Source organism: Suricata suricatta, chromosome 10, assembly GCF_006229205.1.
Source record: "Suricata suricatta isolate VVHF042 chromosome 10, meerkat_22Aug2017_6uvM2_HiC, whole genome shotgun sequence".
Taxonomy (NCBI): Eukaryota; Metazoa; Chordata; class Mammalia; order Carnivora; family Herpestidae; genus Suricata; species Suricata suricatta.
The window spans coordinates 83,595,140-83,619,038 of record NC_043709.1 but is presented as its reverse complement, the minus strand read 5'-3'; the positions used below and the strand labels follow the sequence as shown (position 1 = coordinate 83,619,038).

The window sequence follows — 23,899 nt, the reverse complement described above, 5'->3', positions numbered from 1 at the left end:
AGTTGAACAGATCAATGAAACCAGAGTAGGTTTTTTGAAAAAATAAGCAAAATTGATAAACCTCTAGCCAGACTCTTCAAGAAAAAAAGAGAGAACACCCAAATAGACAAAACCATGAATGAAAATGGATCTATTACAACTAATCCCTCAAAAACACAAGCAATCATCAGAGATTACTATGAAAAATTATATGCCAACAGGACAATCTGGAAGAAATTCCTAAATACACATGCACTACCAAAATTCAAATGGGGAGAGATAGAAAATCTGAACAGACCCATAGCCAGTGAAGAAATTGAATCATTATCAAAAATCTTCCAACAAATAAGAGCCCAGGGCCGGATGGCTTCCCAGGGGAATTTTACCAGACATTTAAAGCAGAATTAACACCCATCCTTCTCAAGCTATTCCAAAAAATAGAAATAGAAGGAAAACTTCAAACTCATTCTACAAAGCCAGCATCACTTTGATTCCCAAACCAGACAGAGACCCAACAAAAAAAGAGAACTACAGACCACTATCCTTAATAAGTACAGATGCAAAAATACTCAACAAGATACTAACAAATCTAATTCAACAGCATATAAAAAGAATTATCCATCATGATCAAGTGGGATTCATTCCTGGGTTACAGGGCTGGTTCAATATTTGCAAATCCATCAACATGATACACCACATTAACAAAAGGAAAGATAAAAAAAACCATACAATTCTGTCGATAGATGCAGAAAAAGGATTTGACAAAATACAGCATCCTTTCTTAAATAAAAACCCTCAAGAAAGTTGTGATAGAAGGAACTCACTTAAACTTTATAAAAGCCATTTATGAAAAGCCCACAGCTAATATCATCCTCAATGGGGAAAAACTGAGAGCTTTCCCCCTGAGATCAGGAACACGACACAGGTGTCCACTCTCACCACTGCTGTTTCACATAGTGCTGGAAGTCCTAGCATCCGCAATCAGACAACAAAAGGAAATAAAAGGCATCATAATTGGCAAAGATGAAGTCAAACTTTCACTTTTTGCAGATGACATGATACTCTACATGGAAAACCTGACTGACTCCACCAGAAGCCTTCTAGAACATATCCATGAATTCAGCAAAGTCGCAGGCTACAAAATCAAGGTACAAAAATCGGTTGCATTTTTATACACCAATAATGAAGCAACAGAAAGAGAAATCAAGAAACTGATCCCATTCACAATTGCACGAAAAACCATAAAATACCTAGGAATAAACCTAACCAAAGATGTAAAAGACCTGTATGATGAAAACTATAGAAAGCTTATGAAAGAAAAATGGAAAGACATTCCATGCTCATGGATCGGAAGAATAAACATTGTTAAAATGTTATTACTACCCAAAGCAATCTACACATTCAATGCAATCCCAATCGAAATTGCACCAGCATTCTTCGCAAAGCTAGAACCAACCATCCTAAAATTCGTATGGAACTGCAAAAAACCCCAAATAGCCAAGGTAATATTGAAGAAGTAAACCAAAATGGGAGGCATCACAATCCCAGACTTTAGCCTCTACTACAAAGCTGTCATCATCAAGACAGTATGGTATTGGCACAAAAACAGACACATAGACCAATGGAATAGAAGAGAGAACCCAGAACTGGACCCACAAATGTATGGCCAATTACTCTTTGACAAAGCAGGAAAGAGTATCCCATGGAAAAAAGACTGCCTCTTTAGCAGGTGGTGCTGGGAGAACTGGACAGCAACATGCAGAAGAATGAAACTAGACCACTTTCTTACACCATATACAAAAATAAACTCAAAATGGCTGAAGGACCTGAATGTGAGACAGGAAACCATCAAAACCCTCAAGGAAAAAGCAGGAAATAGCCTCCTTCACCTCAGCCTCAGCAATTTCCTATTCAACACATCCCCAAAAGCAGGGGAATCAGGAGCAAAACTGAACTCTTGGGACCTCAACAAGACAAAAAGCTTCTGCATTGCAAAGGAAACAAGAAAACTAATAGGTAACCAACAGAATGGGAAAAGATAGTTGCAGTGACATATCAGATAAAGAGCTAGTATCCAACATCTACAAAAAACTCACCAAACTCCACACACGAAAAATGAATAATCCAGTGAAGAAATGGGCACAGGACATGAATAGATGTGCTAACAGGCACATGAAACGATGCTCAGCATCACTCATCATCAGAGAAATACAAATCAAAACCACACTGAGATACCACCTCACGCCAGTCAGAGTGGCTAAAATGAAGAAATCAAGAGATTATAGATGCTGACGAGGATGTGGAGAGATGGGCACCCTCCTACAGTTGGTGGGAATGTAAACTGGTGCAGCTGCTCTGGAAAACAGTGTGGAGGTTCCTCAAAAAATTAACAATAGAACTCCCCTATGACCCAGGAATAGCACTGCTAGGGATTTACCCAAGGGATACAGAAGTGCTGTACCCCAACGTTCATAGCAGCAATGTCAACAATAGCCAAATCATGGAAAGAGCCTAAATGTCCATCAACTGATGAGTGGATCAAGAAGATGTGGTTTATATATACAATAGAATACTACATGGCAATGAGAAAGAATGAAATCCGGCCATTTGTAGCAGAGTGGATGAACCTCAAAGGTGTCATGCTAAGTGAAATAAGTCAGGCAGAGATGGACAGATTCCATGTGTTTTCACTCTTAGGTCTAACAGGAGAAACCTAACAGAGGACCATGGGAAGGGGAAGGAGGGGGAAAGAGTTAGGGAGAGGGACGGAGGCAAATCATGAGAGACTCTTGAATACTGAAAACAAACTGAGGGCTGAAGAGGGAGCAGGAGGTGGGGGGTGATGGTCAGAGAGGGCGGCTGTTGGGAGAAAGAGCACTTGGTATTATATGGAAACCAACTTGACAATAAACTATAAATATTTAAAAAATAATAAAAAATTTAAAAATAAATAAATAAATTTGGGGTTGGAGAATAGGGTTAGGCCAATGGAGAAAAGCAAACACAGAGGAAAGGGAAGAAATTCAGAAAAATACTCAGCTCTTACTGTGCACAAGACACTAACCCAGGTCCTTTCATATATATGCTATCCCATTTAGTTCTCAAAACAGTCTCATGAGTCAGGTATTTTATTTCTCTTGGCAGGAGTTAAGCAGCAGCATCAAACCATATAGCTATGATCCAGGTCACCGGATGAGTAAGGCAGCATGGCTAACGGAAAGACCTGAGACTTTAGGGCCACACAGTTTAACTCTGCCACTTAATGCTGCATGGCTTCTGCCAAACCTCTTAACCTTTGGTTTTCAGCTTTCTAATTTATAAAATGGGGACAAGGTAAGTTGAAAGTATTGTAAATAAGGTGTATAAAGTACCTAGTGTGTAGGAAGTGTTCATAAGCAGTTGTGGTTATTATTATTCTGAATCTATAAACATGAGTTATTTTCATCAAAAGAAGGGGGGAGATGCGAAGGAAGGCAAAGGAATTGACCTTCAAGAAGAGAAGCTAATGTTTCTTCCAAGGTATAGATCGAAGCCCAGACGGAAGCCTAGGTTTCTCATGGCTGCACAACCTCAGACCAGAGATCTCAGCCATTCCCTGTCTACAGGAGGCATCTCTATAAGAAAGGGAAAGAAGCAGTGCCCAGTGGCTGAGCAAGGGTCAGTGAAATAACGCAAATCACAGTTATCTGGTGAGCTGGAAAAACGCTCAGGCTGGTGACTTACATCGCCTGGAGAGCATCTGCCCCCAAATGAGAGTGCTCGCATCATTACTAAATCTTATGAGGAGCTATTTCTATGTGTTCTGGATAAGTTGTTTTGACAAAACTTTTTAAAAGGCAAACAAAAAAAAGTTGTTTTGAAACAAAGTTTTAAAAATAATAATAATAGAGGGGTGCCTGGCTGGCTCAGTTGGTAGAGCATGTGACTCTTGATCTCAGGTTGGTGAGTTCGAGCCCCATGTTGTGTGTAGAGATTACAGAGAAGGAGAAGAACAACAATGATGACAAGGCAAAGCATCTAAACCTCTGTACTTAGAAAAATCAGACTACAAAAAATGCTGAATTTTCTCCATATATACTTTATAGGGTGACACAACATTCCTTTGCTATAATAATAAATTAAAATGTGAACATCAACAGGATAAACCAAAAGTGAACAGACAAAAAGAAAAACACAACCTGACCAGAAGAGCTGAGAGAAGCATTAACGCCCATGAAGATATTTCAGACAGCAGCTGCAGACGGTTCCCAGACCCTCTGATAATGGAGAACATAATTAGTTTTCCTTGACAAAGAAAAATAAAAGAACTGGTGAGGTCAAAACCCATAAATTAATTCAGTTGAATGAGTGTTTGTGTTTGTTTGAAGAAATCTTCTGCACTTAAAACTGCAGATCACAGGAGATGGACAAGACCCAAACAAATGGCCTGAAGGGCACACAGGTGCTATTCATTCATTCCCTCATTCATTAATTCGCCTATTCAGTATTTATTACACACTGATTGTGTGCAAAAGACCACGTGCTGAACTTTAAGAATGGAGTTGAATAAGATGCGGTCTCTGCCTTCTAGAATCTCATGCCATGTGGCAAAAGGGCAGTAAATAACGCCCAGCACAGTTTCTCAGGCTATGGAAGAAGATGCAGAGAATGCCCTGAGAAGAGAAAACTGGAGGGGCGGTGGGGTGGGAGATAACAGGTGGAGGGAGATGGGAAAAGACTTTCCAAGGTCAACATGTAAACTGAGAATTGAAGGCCTAAGAGGATTTAGTCAGACAGGCCAAAGGCTAGCAGCGTGGGAAAAGTAGAGAATTCCTGACAGAGAAAACAGCCTGTACAAAGCCACAAAGTTCCCAAACACCACGGGCCAGTGCCAGTCCCAAACAATTTTTTTCAACAATGTCTGGCAAAACAGCAAAAATATAAGCAATGAGTGAACCTTGTATATTTTATTTTTAATTAGCAGCCCTTTATTTTTCTGGGATTATGTGCTTTCTGTAGTTTGAGGTTAACATGTAGTCTTTAATAAAACTGTGGTATTTTATAATTTCCTTATTTGCCAAAATATCAAATTATCAGAACTGTCTGTTTACTAATTCATTTGGTGATTTTCTAGCCCATTAAATCCTAAGTTTGGGAAATCCTGAACACAATTAACAGAGCCACAATTACTTGGCATGATTAGAAAGGCAGAATACATGCGGCAAATAAATATGCCATAGTTTGCACTGGAGATTAAATTTAGAAAGTAGGCAAGGGCCAGATTACGAAGGGCTTTCTATGGCTAGTTAAGAAGGTTAAACTTTATCCCATAAGCAAAAAGGCAGAGTGACATTCAAGAGATGAGGAATTAGCAGGTGTGATACCGGGCAAGGTCCTTACTCTTTTCTCTGGTGCTTGTTTGCAAAATGCTGAAGCTGGTAAGCACCTGACACCTACTTTCAAGTACTTAACTGAAAATCAAGACCAGTGGATGAAATACTCCATAAATGACAATGTACACTCCAAAGGTAATGGGCGAATGTTAGTAAGATTCTCCTTTTCCCCTAAATAAATATATAAACCAACAAGCTTTAGAATCCCCTGTCCTGCTCTATTTTCCTGATTGCTTCTGGCCAAGATACTGGACCAACAGGTTCTACTGACAGGACATGAAGGGACAGAGACAGTCAGACACTTCTCGAGTTATAATCGATGAACGGCACACCTCTCAGATTTTGATTTTTATTTATGTCAAAGGACTACCGACCAACAATCTACTAGGTTCATTTTTAAGAGCTATTAAAACTTAGTATTCAAGAAGTAAAATCACCGCATTTTTAGAGTTTACCAAGGACGCCATTCAACATTTTACAAAGAAGCCTGGCCGCAGCGCAGCACTTGGCTGCGTGACAACGCTTCCTCTGTGCCTGACACACGCAGCTTTTAAATTCCCACAATTGTTAGGAAGGACATGTTTTATCAGAACCTCATCAGTGTCGTGGGGAATTGGCTGTAATTTTCAATTGCTACTGATCTTGTTTGTAAATATAAATTGCCTTAGCCATTGTTGAATTAACCAAAAGGCAGACTATGTATCTGGTGTAAAGGCATCACGGAAATGGGAGAGAAAAAAAGCAAGTTAAAAAAATTAATAATTTGATATTTGAATTCTTTGTTTTTAAGTTTATTTATATATTTGGGAGAGAGAAAGGCAGACCACAGGAGGGGCAGAGAGAGAGAGAGAGAGAGCCCAATGAGGGGCTCAAACTCACAGACAGTGAAATCATGACCTGAGCCAAAATGAAGTGTTGGAAGCTTAACCAACTAAGCCTCCCAGGCCCCCCTGATACTTGAATTTCTAAAACGCGTTGTAGTCGATATGGGTAAATTCAAAACTCTTTGCTAAACCAAGCACCCCATATTCTTTGCACTGCTTAGGTTCTCTAAGAGTTTTAATCAGAACTTCTAATTGATTTAGCAAACAGCTTTAGTTTCCTGTGCATCACTGGATGAATCGCTAGGCATGTAGAGATGAGTATTTAAACTGACAATTTTTATGCTATAATTTTCAAACAATTTTGAGACCTAGCTGTATTACTTATAGTTCAAATATGAGTCATATATAAATGTGCTGGTAGAGTAATAGCCTGCGGTTAGTAAGCTTTGGAAGCAGGTTAATTTGAACTTGAATTCTAATCTTATCTCTTAATACATAAGAGACATTGGGGATCTTCCCATAAACGCTCTAAGCCTTGGTTTTCTCAACTGGAAATAAGATCTATCTCATAGTATAGCAGAGAAAATTATTTCAACTGGAAATAGTATCTATCTCATAGGTTAGCAGAGAAAATTAGATAAAACCATGTATGTAAGTCCTTTTGTATGGAACCTGTCACATTGCTCAAAGTTAGCCATTATATTGTTATTATTTTATTGGAATTCATTTTTCAACATAAAATATTAGGCGATATAGAAGGACAATAAAACTCAGTGCATTATATTCATCAAGTGAACACACTTGTGGTTGCACACAAAGAAAATAGGCAAAGCACAGAACACACGCTGGGGGAGTTATTTCTACACAGAAAGCCTCAGGGATAGAAATGGGATAATATCCAAGGAACAGAAAATAAGAAGCAAGAGAATTCCAGCCTGTGCCAAAGGGGTGGGGTAACCACTGTCCATATATGTCATCCTATTTCAGTGAACTGAGACAACTAAGCCAAACAAATACCCTTAACATTCAACAACAAAATAGAATCACTGGAATATACACAAAATTGTGCCAATTTCGTACCAAAATTGGTTAATTTATGCATGCACTCAATTTGACCATTTTTATGGTAAGTACACTTTGAGCTTCTCATGCAGGTGCTTTTATATCTAGAATATGTTAGGATGTCCATGGAGCCAAAGGCATGTGGTGCCAACAGGAAGGTGTCCTGGGCCATATGGGCTGATCGGCTGGCACGCAGAAGCCCAGCACAAGCAGATAAGCTCTGTGTACAGCTTGGTATTTGCTTATAATGCAAAGTTAGAGACTTTCATTTTTTAAAATGTTTGTCTATTGAAAATAGATTCTGGTTGTATTTGCTCCATGTGTCTATGTGTCTGTGTTTGAGTGCATTGCAGGGCAAGCGGCGATCTAGAATAAGCACTTTGTGGTTCTCGCAGCATTGAGTCGGTTTATCTGAGGAAGAATAAAGGAAGAGAATAAGTACGTCAAGGATTTCACCTCTGCCATCTACCCAGACACCTACTAGCTCAATCCTACCAGGTACACAAACGTCCACTGCAAAACAGCCCAGAACAAAGGGACTGACCAAGTAGCCCAGCCTTACACCCTGCCTTTCCCTCCTCCAAGCTCATTTTTACTAACATTCATTATAGGTCTGCAGTCATCAAAGAACCGTCAAATATAGTTATCTCACTTATCAAAGAGAGAGAAGGAAGTCAGCAAGTATGTCTTCTGAAAGGCTTTTAACCTCTTCCACTATTTATGCCATCATGGTGATAGCTTTGGCTTCTCACTCACTGGACCGTATTACCAGAGGGATCACTTAAAGATAACTCAACACGTAACAGATACAAGTGTTATGGGAACATATCGAGAATCCCCTCTAACAACTGGAAAAACTTTAAGGATAAAAAATAAAATGATAACGGGCTCAACTGGCAGGAAAAAAGAAATTTCAGCCCAGATTCTATGATTCAGGATGAGACTACATTGAAAATGTCAAATTTGCCTGTCTGTCCAGTTTTGAATAATAGCACTTGAGGCTCAAACCGTATTTATCGTGTATCTTCCTTCTTTTCCATTAACTCTACTAAATCATTTTTTAATCAGGAGAGCTTTCTGTTGAGTCTTTTAGATCTGCTTGGTGTATGTGAGTCCCATTGTCTGTAATCTAGATGGGGGCCTTGGCATGATTGTGTCCCAGCCCCCTTCCCTGCTTCTGCCAATCTGCTCCACGCCATGCTCCTAATCACAGTTACTTCCATGCCAAAGAACTTCCAGTAGCCTGGGAAGTATCACTGAACCTCATCCTAACTGCTCAATCTTTTCTTTCGTTCTCACACTCGCATAATTCTGCTGAAGTCAGCCATTCTGCACTAACATACAAACACAACCATTTCTCATGCTCTCTCTCCCAGGCTCAGAATGTGACATCACTATTCGCTGATTCAAACCCCACCTGTCCCTCTGGAACAAGCAGAGAGCTCTTCTCTACTCCCAAATCCCATTATTTACTCATCTGACCCACTGGCTAAAAGCACCTGAAGGTCAGGGACAATGCCTTACCCATTCTTTGTATCCTCCCCTGGAAGCTATCAACACAGTAGGAACTTAACAATGCTTTGTTGAATTAAAAAAGGATGTGCTAAGGAAAGTTGTAAATTCTATCACTTGCAAATAGGTTTCTATTTTTGTCATTTTTCCTACTCTTTATACATCCCCATCCCCAACACCCAAGAAAGACCTATGCCCCACTAACAAAAGACTTAGTTTAGAACAGCCAATCTTTCTCTGAAGTAAGATTCATGCAGAGAAAAGATAGCAAAATTAACACCAATTTTTCAAATCTGTCACTGTTTCCTCTCTTGTGAAGAAAACGTTTCTTTTGCCTTTTGCTTTCTTTTTTTCCCCACAAAAAATCTAAACTATTTTCCTTCCCTTCCTCCTGTGCTACTTCCTAAAATAATGACATTTCCAGAAACCATATTCATTTGATTTAAGCCTCTCACAGTGAGCTGTGTTTCCTGTCAGACTGAGGACCATACAGTAGTGAAGGACAAGAGAATATGTTGCAAGAGTCTTGAAGCAATGAAAGAAATTAAGAAGTGTGAACAATGTGGAAAAGATGAATGCAGTTAGGGCAAACAAACAAACAAATTCAGGAAGCCACTCTTCTCCGAAAAAAAAAAAAATTCTCTCACAGACAGGCAGTTATAGGATGGAATTCACTATTCTAAAAGTCACACATCCAACATACCTTGCTTGCAATCACCAAAATGGGATATCTGAATGCTTTATTATATCAGTTGCAGATTTATACCACAACTACTAAAATAGGATGCACTTTGAGAAGAGATTTGATGACTAGATTTAGAGGATCCATAAATAATGAGCAGGGGGAGAAAAGAAGAGAGGAGGGAATAAGGAGGGAGGAGAAAGAAAAGGAAGAGGAGGAGGGAGTAGGAAGGAAAAAGGGAAAGGAAGGAAGGAAGGATGGACGGATGGACAGAAGGAAGGCAGGAAGGAAGGAAGGAAGGAAGGAACGAAGGAAGGAAGGAAGGAAGGAAGGAAGGAAGGAAACAAAATAGATGAGTATGAGCCCTGAAGTTAGAGACTCCTAAGTTTGCATCCTAGCTCAGCCACTCTACCTTTTCTAAGCTCCACTTTTCTTCATGTCAGCAACTTGCCCAAGTCACAGAGCCAGAAACTGAAGAAAGACAGAGAAGAGGAAGGCAAAAGAAATTCAGTATTGAATTCATTGAGGAAACACTGAAAGCACGACAATTAAAGAACATAAGACACAAGAAGTAAATACTAGAAAACAAACAGATTATTGTTGCATATAAGATACATAAATAGGAAGTGCCTACCTGGAAAACCCAAGAGAATAAACTGAAAAAAAAAAAACCACACTAAGAAACTTAAATAAGATGAGTTGCTATGAACAAAACTTAATAAGCATATAACCATAATCACACATATATAAGCAATAACACAGAAATAATTCTGAAACAAGATGCATCTTTGTACAAAAATAGAAGCATCAAAAACAAAATATCTAGGAGTGATTGCAATAAGAAATGTGCAGAATACTACGTGGATGGAACTAGAAAGTATTAGGCTAAGCGAAATTAGCCAGTCAGAGAAAGAAAAATATCATATGACTTCACTGATATGTGGAGTTTGAGATACAAAACAGATGAACATAAGGGAAGGGAAGCAAAAATAACATAAAACAGGGAGGGGGACAAAACATAAGAGACTCTTAAAAACAGAGAACTGAAGATTGCTGGAGGGGCTGTGGGTGGGGGGATGAGCTAAATGGGGAAGGGGCATTAAGGAGGACACTTGTTGGGAAGAGCACTGGGTGTTACACGGAGGGGATGAATCACTGGAATCTACTCCTGAAATCATTATTGCTCTATATGCTAACTAACTTGGATGTAAACTAATAAACAAACAAATAAATAAAAGAAATGTACAGATTTTAAAAGAAAAAACTATATACTCTGTTTAGGGAAATAAGGATTGAACACATAAGTAAATACATCTTGTTCTTAGAAAGTTTTAATTTTGTAATAATCTATCAATTAATAAGATTCAGATAAAAATATCAACAGAAATTATTTGAACTTGAAAAGCAAACTCACTTGGTCCCAGGAGAAAAATATGAAAGAAGTACAAAGAAAACTCTGACAAACACACACACACACACACACACACACACACACACACACAATGACTTCTGAGATATCTTATGAAATATCAAAATATACCATAAAGCTACTGTAATTGATACAGTATGGCTGTAGAACAAAACTAATCAGATAAAGCTAGAGAAGAAAAGTGGGATTTCCAAAATAAACCCATACAGATAGGTTTATCTAGAATGAATAAACTTGGCATTTCAAATTGGTAGAAGAAGGTAATATTTTTGTTTTTGTTGTTGGGTAATGATGCTAGACCATACTCAATCTCTACTAAAATAAATCAAAGATAGGTCAGAAATTTTAATACAAAAAAACTGATGAAGTTGATTGCCTGATTATTTTTATTTTTTATTTCTTTTTTTTTGTCTGATTATTTTTTAAATTTCCAGAGGAAAAAAACAATTAACATATAAATATGAGTAAGCAAAAAGACAAAGTGGGAAAAATATATGCCACAGATATGGCAAAGAGCTACAGTCTTTTAACAAAGACACATTGGGTTGAAACCCAAAAAGGAAGAGATAAGCAACTTGAGAAGAAAATAAGCAAAAGACCTAGAGTTATCCCTCATAGGTCAGGAAATTCTCAGGAATAATAAGAGAATAGTAAAATGAAGCTCAGTCTCACAAATTAAAATTATAATTTCTTACCTATATATTAACAAAACCTTTTAAGGTTAATTATACCTAATACTGAAAAGGCCAGTAGGCTCTTGGTCACAAAACAGATGACTTCAAATAAAAGACAATTAATAAATATCAATTTAAAATTAAATGTGTTGCTTCACGACACTGAAATTTTCCCTTTAAGAAGCTATCCCGTAGAGATAATTGCAGAAGCAGAAAAACATACTTCCAGGATGTTCGTGAAGTCATTTTTCATTTAAAGAAAAGGAAAAGAAAAATACAATGGTCAACCCTAAACTGGAATTTCATATTTTCTCCATATTTTTTAAATGAAATAGTTTTGCTTTGTGCCACACATACTAAATGAGGTCTCCACTGACCCATATGTTGTAGGTAGGAAAAAGAGAATATTGTCAAAAATGATTTTTACATGATTTGATTATTAGTTAATAAATGCTAGTTATCTATTACTATATAATAAATTTCTCCAAAATTCACCAGCTTCAAACAACACTTATTTTCTAAAACAGTTCCCAAGGGTTAGGAGTGTCTTAGCTAGATGGTCCTGGCTCAGGGTCTGTCATGAACTTTAGTCAGGCTGCTGGCCGGGGGTCAGTGAAAGCTGGAGGATCCACTTCTCAGTTCATTGATGTGGTTGCTTGAGACCTTGGTTCCTGGTCTGCTATTGACCAAATACCTCAGTTCCTTACCACAGGTTCCTTACCAGTGCCTCGCTTCAGTTCCATAAATTGCCTGCAAGTCCTCACACCATGGCAGCTGGCTTGTCTCAGAAAAAATGACCCAACAGAGAAAAAGAGCACCCAAAATGAAAGCCACCATCTTTAAAATCTAATCTCAGAAGTGACATCCCATCACTTCTGTAGTATTCTATTCTATTCTAGAAGTCACTAAGTCTAGCTTACAGTCAAATGGAGAGGATGACACATGAATACGAGGAGGTAGGGATAGTCAGGAGCCATATTAGAAGCTATCGCTATATGTAATATATACATGGAGTGTAACCAGATGTCGCTATAGATAAAGATATAAAAGCTCATATGCAGTAAGGGAATTATATATCTGGTTTGTTTGAAATAGTCCTAGCTTATGCCGATTGTTCTGGTATAATGACAGTATCAAAACATGTTTATCTACAGGGAATGAGATTAAGAAGACTTTTATGCTTGCTTAATACACACTTGTATAACGTTTTAATGTTTACAATAAAAATGCATTACCTTATAAAGAACTTTCATAAAACAGAAATGAGACCTCTGGTTTATCTTTCAGAATAACTCAAAATATTGTCACATAAATTCCATTTCAGAAACTGACTGAGTTCAAAAGAAAAGTGTCTGGGGATTTCAGCAGTGGAGAGAAATGAAAGAAGAACTTCCTTTTTTAGGTGACATAGATAAGTCTACACACAGTGGTTATTCCACTCCTGTTTCTTTAGCTGAATAGGTTTTAGTCTCTCAACCATGGCATAATTGATATGATTTCTTGGCATCCATCTCACAGATAAAAATGGGAGATAACCAAGTAGGCTATGACAGCTAAATAGGAGAGAAAGAAAGAAAAGAAAAAAAAGAAAAGAAAAGAAAAGAAAGAAAAAGAAAAGGAGGAAGAATGGAAGAGAGAGAAGAAAAGAAAGAAAGAGAAAGAAAGAGAAAGAGAAAGAAAGAAAGAAAGAAAGAAAGAAAGAAAGAAAGAAAGAAAGAAAGAAAGGAAGGAAGGAAGGAAGGAAGGAAGGAAGGAAGGAAGGAAGGAAGGAAGGAAGGAAGGAAGAAAAGAAAGGAGGAAGGAAAGAAAGAAGGAAAAATTCTAAAACTAAGCCACTGGAATGAGTCAGAGAAGCAAGGCAGAAAGAAGAAGGAAAGAAGCACCTTGGCCATGACTTAAATCCACTGCTTTATTTGCAGAAAGCTTGAGGACTGAGTAGAAAAAGCAGTCTTGGATATTAACCATAGTCAAACAAAGCATTAATTCACCTTCATAGAGTAAATTTTTTCTATTTGGGATTCTTTCTTTTGTATTAAGACACTGCAATATAAGGAGGCATCAGGCTTTAACTTGAAGCCCTGCACGTCAATGCTGGTGCAACTGCAAAGGGACAGTCTGGTGTAGTAAGAAGCCCTGGAGCCTGAAAGCTCATGAGCCCTAGAGCCAGAAAGACCACTTCCTAACTGCATAATCTTGAGGGAGGACCTTAGGTTCTTTTTGTGTCAGTTTCTCCATCAATAAAATAGGATTACTTCAGTCTTTCCAACAAATGGTGCTGGAACAACTGGACATCCACATACAAAAAAAATTAATCTAGACACAGACCTTACACTCTTCACAAGAACTATCTCAAAATGGATCAGAGAGCTAAATATAAAATGCAGAACTGTAAAACTCCTTTAAGACAATACAGAAGAAACCTAAATGACCTAGGGTATGGCAACAACATTTTAGATACAACACTGAAGGCACAATCTATAGAAGAAATAATTGCTAAATGGACTCCACTAGAATGTATAACTTCTGCTCTATGAAAGACAATGTCAAGAGGATGAGAAGACAAGCCACAAACTGGGAGAAAATATCTGCAAAGACACAGAAGTTAAAGGATTTTTATTCAAAAGAACAAAATCAACAATAAGAAAACAAACAACCCAATTTAAAAATGGGTCCCCCACCACCAAAAAAAAAAAAACCACCAAAATTCATACATACAGAGAACAGAAGTGAGGGGTATGTAAAATGAGTGGATGTGGTCAAAGGTAGAAACTTCCAGTCATAAAATAAATAAGTCTGGGGATGTGACATGCAACACCATGACTGTAGCTCATAATACCACATTTTATATTGAAAAGTTTCTAAGAGAGTAAATCTTAAAGGTTTCATCACAAGTAAAAAAAAAAATTGTAACTATGTGGTGATGGATTTTAACCAGACTTAACCTTAGTGATCATTGTGCAAATATACAAATATCAAATCATTATGTTGTATACCTGAAAATAATATAACATTATATGTTAATTACATCTCAATTTCTTTAAATGGGTAAAGGCCTTAACAGACACCTCACCAGATGGCAAATAAGCATGTGAAAAGATGCTCCACATCATATGTCATCAGGGAAATGCAAATGAAAACAACAATAAGATACCACTACACATCCATTAGAGTGGCTAGAATCCAGAACACTAACAACACTAACTACTGGCAAGGATGCGGAGCAACACGAACTCTCATCGACTGCTGGTGGGAACACAAAATGGTCCACCACTATGGAAGATAGTATGGCAGCTGGTTACAAAATTAGCCATACTATTATCATACAGTTCACAGTCATGCTCCATGGCACTTACCTAAAGGAGCTGAAAACATTTCCTTCTCAAAGGAACCAACCTCAACTGTTTATTCAGCTATATATTCACTCAGACAGGTATCCACCGATTTAACATTTATTGAGTCAGTATGCCAAGGCCATAACTCTGTGGGGCCAAACTGTTTGTGTTTTGCTGTACTTCGTAACTCCCAAAACTTGGAAGCAACAAAACATCTTTCAGTAGTTGAATGGATAAAGAAACTGTGGTGCATACAAACAATGGACTATAGAAAAGTGAATTATCAAGCCATGAGAAAACATGGAGGAAATATAAATGCATATTATTAATAGAAAAAAGCCAATCTGAAACGGCTACATACTATATGATTCCAACTATAGGACGTTCTGGAAAAGGCAAAATGATGGCAACAGTAAAAAGATCAGTGGTTGCCCAGGGCCGGGGAGAAAGAAGAGATGAAAAGGTAGAGCACACTGGATTTTTAGGGCAATGTACATGCCCTACTTTGTATGCAATTGCAACCTCTTTGCATGTTACTGTACTGATGGATACGTGTCGTTACATATTTGTTTTAACCCTTAGAATGAACAACACCAAGAGTGAACACAAAGATGAACTATAGACTTTGGGTGACTGTAACGTGTCAATGTAAGTTCATCAGTTGTATCAAAGGTAGCATTCTGGGGGAGGTGTTAATAATGGGGGTGGCCATGCATGTGTGGGACTGGGGGTATACAAGAAATCCCTGTACCTTCCTCTTAATTTGGCTATGAACCCAAAGTTCTTCTAGAAAAACTAAGCCTAAAAAAAAGGAAAAAAAAAAGACCCACCTTGTTCTTGAAAGTTTTTAAGAAGGAGAAAAGGAAATATGAGCCAAGAAATGAGGGTGGCCTCTAGAAGCTGAGGCCAGCAACTAGCAACCAGCCAGAAAATGGCCACCTCCGTCATACAATCACAAGGAAGTGAATTCTGCCAATAAGCTGGATGAGGAAGGAAATGGATCCTCTCTGAGAGCCTCCAGAAAGGAATGCAGCTTGCTGACACTTTGATTTTAACCCACTGAGATTCAATGTAAACTTCTATCCTACAGAAAGATAAAATAATAAATCTGTGTGGTTTTGGGGGAGGAAAGGATTATCTTACAGAGCTACTATCATGATGTTAACATACATAAAGTATTTAAAAGAGGGTCTGACACATAGTAAGCACTCATTAAATGCTAGCTGTCAGCACCACCTACAATCTAAATGGCCTTAAGGAAATAATTACTCACAGCCTGATTCTTTGTAAAATCAGGATAATAATATCTTCCTCATAGAGTATTTGTGAATGCAAAATGATAAGACTCTAAAATGCTTAAAATAGTGCCTGGCATATGGCAGATACAAAGCAAATAACAACTATACCATTAAAAATATCATCATGATTGTCTAAAAAAATAGATCTGATTTTAAAATCCAGAGTTAGATGGACTAATATATTGCACACGAAAACATCTAGCATTGCACTTGCAAATCACTGGTGCCTGACAAATGCTATTAAATCTGAACCTGTTTCCATAGTTCATCTCTACTCTAAAACCCAAAGAGAATTTTTTAGACTGCTTAAAAGTTACAAATTTTGAAATCTGATACATTAGGAGCAATCTTCTGACATCTTTATTGGTTCTTTCCTTTTGTAACGGGATGTTCAGTGGGATTTTATGCTGCAACATGGTTTAAGTCCAAATCTGAAGACACAGCTGCAAGAACCCCACCTTGAGTTCAGAGGGCCACTGGAAATGTAATCGGACCCCTAGGAGAGTTTGGGGGGATTTGAATCCAGCCCCACCACCACAACCACCCCCCAACCCTGGTCAACAGAGAGGGAAACTGTGAGGAGTGGGACTTCTTCACTTTCCTAAAGAGAAAGAAGTACTCAAGAAAATCAAAACTGAAAGTACCTGCCCATCCCCGGCCAGAGTCTGCTTAGCCAGCACACTGGGCAGTCTGCCTTCAAGCTTCCTGAGTAGAGATAAAAGGAATTGAGGAAGAATCGGAAGTAGAAAGAAGAGTCACTCTAAATGGCATGGTGACAACTGGAGACATTTGTGGTAACCCCCCAAAACAGGGAACTGGAGCGTCTTGAACACCTTGCTTGTGGTAAGAAAGCTAGATCACCTGCTCAGGATGAAAGAACTGACCCAACCAAGCATTTCTCTATTTCTGGGGCCCACAGGACTCCTTTAAGAAACAGAATGCCTGAATTTTGTGAGGACACAAAAACTTATCCAGGAAATATGTGTAAAAGAATATGAGATTTTTCTTTCTCATCTGGAAATTATGGTCAGAAGCCAAAACTAAGGCCAACATGTGCCAATTACCCTGTGGATTTCAGGTTCATAAATCTGCCAGGAATTGGAGCCAGCCACCTCTCTACAGGTTTTCCAAGCGGTACCAGACCAAGAAGCAGTCCTGTCACCACACAGCTGATTCACACCCGGGAAGACCAGGAGAAAGGCACAGACTTGAGAGTGTTTTTTCATGCAACTATTGCCTCTCCACCCCTGTGGGGCGTGCTTTCCCTCCCTGCCAAGAAAGAAGAGGAGGGGCAGGGGAGCTCAAAAAGAATCACTTGTGTAGACAATAAGGGTTTGCAATAAAAGAAACAGGCATTTTACTCTTGAATTACTAGCTGCTGCCCTTGCCTTTGTGTACTAGCCCTGCATTATCTAGTGTGAAAATTAACAAAAGGAAACCTCACTACAATGGAGTCCAGGGGCCAGAAGGGGGAGCCCTCACACCATACCACTCTACCTCAGGAATTCTCAGTTACTGACCCCAAAAGAACAATCACAAACAAGGAAGAATCATCAATGACAGTCTCCAACAAGAAAAGATGTACATTGCATCTCTTACAGGAAATCAACTACCCTTGCAAATCAACCAATGAGAAATCACCATTGCCCTGAACTCTTGCCTTTCTCCAGTGAGCTTTCCTTCAGAACAACCCCTCTCAACTTCCTCCTTCTCCATAAAATAATGGTCCTCCACTTTGTTGGCCTAGCCTCTGGTTTTAGCCATACCTTGCTTTTCCCAAATTGCAATTCTTCATCATTTCAGAATAAACCCATTTTTGCTAGTAAAATAACTTTTGTTTTTAAGATCAATGCTGGAAAAAAGAAACAGAAATGGAAAGAGATGGTTAGGCTAAGAGGTGGTGGGCTGTAAATTTCCCTTCGGTGTGGAAAGAACAGGGAGCTGCTAGTGGATGGAGTGCTTCCTAGTATTCCACCTAGGAAGGCTGCCCACCAGGTGAAGGAACCAGGCCACTCTGCCCTCAGAAGAGATGTGGGCAGCCTGTCAGGGTTCACCTGAGAAGCCATAATCATCAATAGAGAAAGGATGGTGAATATTCATGTCCTCCCTGCCCAACAGGGAACAGTGGGCTCTGCTTCAGAAAACTCACCACCCACCTCTACTACATGCTGCTGCAGGTGCAGGTAAAGCCAAAGCAGGCAGAGACGGTAGACACAAGAGTTTTCATTGTGCTTTAAAATAACACAGACTGAGCTAAGTATCGAAATAGACTGTGCCAATAATCAAGATGGATAAAAATTGATAAAATTTGGCCAAGTTGGTCAAAGACCCATTAGAGCTAGCTAAGCGGGGCAGGAAGTAGGGGACAGGAGTTAGGCCTCCCACAGCATGGTTGGAGCAGTTATTAGGAATAAATAAAATGACTCTGTTTTTACCCCCAAATGAGACTCCTCAATCCACAGCTTTCTATTTCCAGCCCCTCCCCTTCCTGTCAAACTCCCTCTCCTTTTCTTTATTATGGCACGGTGGCTCCTTGAGTCAGGATCAGTGCTTATTACACAGTAAGCGGCCAAGCCAGCCGGCCTCTAGGTCTCTTTTATTCTCCCAGTAATTGAGCTTTGCCTCCCCCCACACCCCCTGCATGGACTTGTGTATCTTTTAGCAATTTTTAAAGGGCTTTTTCTCTTAACATGTCACATGTTGCATAGGTTAACCAGAATCAAAAGATATTATACCACTAGACTGTACAAAGGCCTCTGGCCTCACAGTCACAATGCAAGCCAAAACCAGAGTGGACCAGAGGAGGGACTTTGGCCCAAATACAGACACAGCTAAATTCTGAAACTGAAGTTAAACCTGGTCTTGTTTTTCCTCCATAAAAAGGACCTGAGAGATTTTTTTGGAGAATATCACCGTTATTTTTATAATGTATGCTGTGTGCTTACATGTTCTAGGAGGGGATGCCCCCTGTCTTCCTGGCTAACTACTTTATTCTCAGCACCGGCAGCAGTGCCTGCTACAAAGAAGGCACTGCATAGTTATTTGTTGAACAAAGGAGTGAGTGAAGGAGTGGATTAAAGAATTGGTACAGCGTGGAGTCTCAATATTAGGCAATAAATGAAACTCCCTTGAAAGGTGTTCAGACAGCCATCTACAGCCATTCATTCATTCGAATGAAATCTAATGGTTTCATTCACAAAAGAAATACCAGTTAGACAGTAAAGACAGTGAGGAAGGATCAGAGGCCAACAAATATAAACAAGACTCAGTCTCTGACCCTAAAGCACCAAAGCAACAGTATGTACAGCTGCTTCGAATAGGTGCGAGAGAGGCCAGAGGATAGAGATGATTCAGTCCAATGTCAACACAGTTGATTACCAACACTCAACTTCCAAAAACCAACCAACAAAATATCACCATGGGATTTTTGTCCCTTTTTACTGTACTCTTATTCCCCATATCCCAGAGGGATACAATCTGCTCCAATTTTAAACCCAAGACTTTCAATTTTAGTAAATAGGAAAATGACTCTTAAAATAACAAAGTATAACAGCTGTTTTATTTTTTAAGACATCAATCTTTTCCTTGAAATCTCTACTTTATCATAAGGAAAAGTTAATTTTCCTTTCTAAATTACAGTTTTTAATTGCTTAAATCCTAGGAAAATAGTATAAACATTCCCATAAAGGCATTTTTAATAGAAAATTGAGACACAGAGCTAGTTATCAACTGTAATGAAGAGAATTATCGTGACAGAGAAAGGCACATGTCCCAGTGCACTAAGTAATTCCTCATAGAGAGGTCTCCACAGTGCTTGCTGAGGGGAACTGCCACTATGCATACCCACTTGTATGGGAATCTTTCCTAGTAGCTTTCATCTCTTGAAAATTACCTCAGGAGAATTGCATCATTAAATGTTCACAATCATTGTATCTTTTCTACTTATGCAATCATTGTCCATATTGAAATGGAGGAAAACTCAAATCTGCCCTTAGCCAAAGTCAAAGATTTTCTATGAACAACAAAAAAACCAGTGATAAGAACTGATGCTGAGGGTGGGGGAAAGTTGAGAAACTACTTTTAGAAATTTATACGAAAATAATAAACATCAAATGTTTAAGATGTCTGCACAAGGATGTTCATCACAGCATTATATACAAAGGTGAGAAGCTGCAACAACATGAATATCTAAGAACAATGGATTAAATAAATCATTAACTATCCTAACGAAGGAAAATCTCATAACGATCACAAAGGGATGTTGTAGATATACATATATTGCTATTTTAATAATTTGCAATATACTGTCAAATTCATTATATATTTTCTAATGTTTTTATTTTTGAGAGAGACAGGATCTAAGCTGGGGAGAAGCAGAGAGAGAGAGAGAGAGAGAGAGAGAGAGAGAGAGAATCTGAAGCAGGCTCCAGGCTCTGAGCTGTCAGCACAGAGCCTGACATGGGGCTCAAACTCACAGACCATAAGATCATGACCTGAGCCCAAGTTAGATGCTTAACCGACTGAGCCACCCAGGCACCCCTTATTATATTCCTGTTTTATAAACACAGACAGAAGCACTGGATGGTCTAGGAAAATATACCAAAAATATTAGCAATGTGTGTACAAATGAGAATAGTGTTTTTCTTATTTAAATGCCAAATTTGAGAAAGCAGAACTCTTTAAGGAGGTTTTACTTCCCATGCTCAGTATTCACCAAAGCTATATAAATAAAGATTTAAAGAAAAAATCTAACATGCAAGTATATCCTTTAAAAGGATCCTTTTGAAGAAAGAAATTTGTTCCAATATGGTAACATTTAAAAAACTCACAGCAGGGGTGCCTGGATGGCTCACCTTGTTAAGTATCCGACTCTTGATTTAGGCTCAGGTCATTGCTCAGATCATGATCTCATGGTCAGGTCAGGTCATGGCTCAAGTCATAATATCACAGTTGTGAGATGGAGCCTCATGTTGGGCTCCATACCCAGCATGGGACCTGCTTAAGATTCTTCTCTTTCTGGAGGCGTCTGGGTAGTGCAGTGTGTTGAGCATCTAACTTCAACTCAGGTCATGTAGTTAGTGAGTTTGAGCCCATGGCAGACTCTGTGTTGACAGTTCAGACAGAGCCTGGAGCCTGCTTTGATTCTGTGTCTCCCTCTCCTCTGCCCCTCCCCTACTCACTCTCTGTCTCTCAAAAATGAATAAATGTTAAAAGATATATATTTTTAATTAAAAAATTTTTTCTCTTCCATCTCTGTCCCTCTTCCACATGTGCACGCACTCTCTTTCAAAAAATTAATTAATTAAGACAATAAGAAACTCACAGTAAATAATGTTTTTGTGAAAGGAAAATCATAAAGCTATTTTATCACAAGCTTGCCAGTTAAACGTTATTTAATTATATGAGAAAATGTTAAAGATACAACAGTGAATGGATAAAAGGGAATATAAGTTAAGTATACAAAATACATACAACTATGTAATACACATATGCAAACTATGCACAAAACAAACAGTGTTCACAATGAAGTACTTCTGAGGGGGGGAATTGTGAGTAGTTTTTTCTCCTTCTAATAAACTTAAATTTCTTATACAGTATGTATCTATTACTTCCAAAATCAGAAAAATAAGGAACACCATAAATTTTTAAAATAACCAGAGGCAACATAAAATCCTGTATATATTTGCTGTATCAATAATTGAAATAAGCAATTTGTTCCCAAAAAGCCTGTTCTCATTACACTCACTAGGAACTCTCTGGTACTCTGCTACTTAAGCCCTGAATAATAAAGAACGTGTAACCCTGAATTCATTGCAGCTTCCTCCTGGCACCTAATTAAAGGAGTGACACAGCTCCCCTGGTCTTGGCTGCTTCCCTCTCACACAATGCCATAGCTTGAAGATAGTCCAACAGAAAGGGAGCAAAATCAATCACTTTGAAACTCAGCATAATTATCTGAAACAGACCAACCGTAACTCTTGGAACACTACATTACTCAATTTCTTACTAACTTAACTAATGACACTAGACCAGACTAAATTTTATAAAATCAGGAACCATGTCTTAACTTTAATCATGGTATCTCAACACCTACCTGGCACACAACAGGCATTTAGTGAATGTGGATGAATGAATGAATAGGGGATTTATGGCTGGGCTCTGTTCTCTTCCTTAAAATTCTACTGGCCATTTAACAGCATCCTTAGTGCTAATATTGTGGAAGACAGCATGTCATAAGGTCACATTTCATTAGATATTCCATTACTGGAAGTGCAAGTAATAGGCATAAGATGTGTCCCAGGAAGCAGCTTTTCTCATTATTATGGCTTAATAATTAGCAATAATTCAACACCTAATCCTCTTAAGGTAAGTACTGGCATCCACAGCTAAGGCTGAGAGACACCAGGTAAAACTTTCAAGGTCACAAAGCTAATCAATAAATGACAGAACCAGGATCAAATCCTGCTTCTCTGGTGCCCCAAAGTCTAGACTCTTTCTGGCTGGGAATAAGCATCCTGTCATCTTACCCAGGCAGGTGAGGAAGGTTATGGATTCTACACTCATTATTTCAATTATCCCATAAACCTATAAAGTTGATAAGCATATTATATACCATTTTTTGGATAAGAAAACAAAGGAACAGAGAGGTTAAGCAGCTTGCCCAAGGTCACACAACTCCTGATAGAGCCATAATAGAATGAAAAACTAAAAGGTACTGTATTTTACTAGAAATCTATCAACTCCATCAAAGAAATTGCATTACTTATACATAGTCAGCATCACTTTCAAGATGACTTACAATGATGATGAAAAAAACAACTCTTAAGAAAAAAACTGCTGTTTTTCTGAGGCTCTTCCTAGGCATTTTACAGTATGATAACCCTGCTTAACACCTACAGTTGGACATTTAGATCAGAACTTAAGCTTAGGATTCCTGCCATAATTTCCTGCTTTACTTTTTTCTGGGGAATCTTTTAAAAGAACCACTTAGAATTAAGGCCAGAAAATGTTAGTGACCTCTACTCTAGCCATCTAAATAACTGCTGGCCACCCTGCTCTTGATCTCCTGCTCATTCATGATCTGGGACAGAGAATGCCCTTCCCCCAGCTCATTTTACCCCCTCCATTCTAGAATCTGATCAATGTTGTGACTCTCCCTCCTTTGCAGGGGGATATTGAAACTGCATCTTCCATAAAATGACCCTGCATGGGTTTCCTTTTCCCAGAGTGGGAGCTGAGATGCTGAGGAAGCTACTGCTGCCCTCCGTCCCCACCCTCTGCCCCCGCGTGAGTGGTTGTACCTTCTCATTCATAGGCTAGAATCTGTATGTTCTTAATTCAATACACCAGCTCTGGCTTCCTAACACAACTTTGTCAAAAGACAAATTGGCCATAGCCCACACTAACATAGAAAATTATTCAATTGATCCAACTAGCTCCCTAGATACTTCTCTCCGAAATGACGACTAATAGACTTCCAAGTTGCACATCAATTTGCAAGGCAAGAGGACAAAAGCACAAATGTATCTAAATCTTTAAAAGCTATAATCAAATCAACATATGGATTTAAAAAGTGTGTTCTAGTCTCCTCTCCTTTGCCCTGAACAAAAATACCTGTGAAACCAACTGGAATGCCAGGTGCCAATTTAGGCTTCTCAAACTCCAGGAAGTTTGATACTGGGATAAGTGACCCCCCCCACTTCCATTTCCAAGTTCCTTCCACAGCCTTCACCTA

The 23,899-nt window shown here is 38.7% G+C and overlaps 1 protein-coding gene across 1 annotated transcript in view; it reads right to left on the bottom strand.

Annotated features, from left to right (window-relative positions):
- The window catches only part of ST8SIA1 (ST8 alpha-N-acetyl-neuraminide alpha-2,8-sialyltransferase 1), a 138,228-nt gene that overhangs the window by 106,392 nt on the left and 7,937 nt on the right, over positions 1–23,899 (bottom strand). The gene's annotated exons all lie outside the window — the stretch shown is intronic.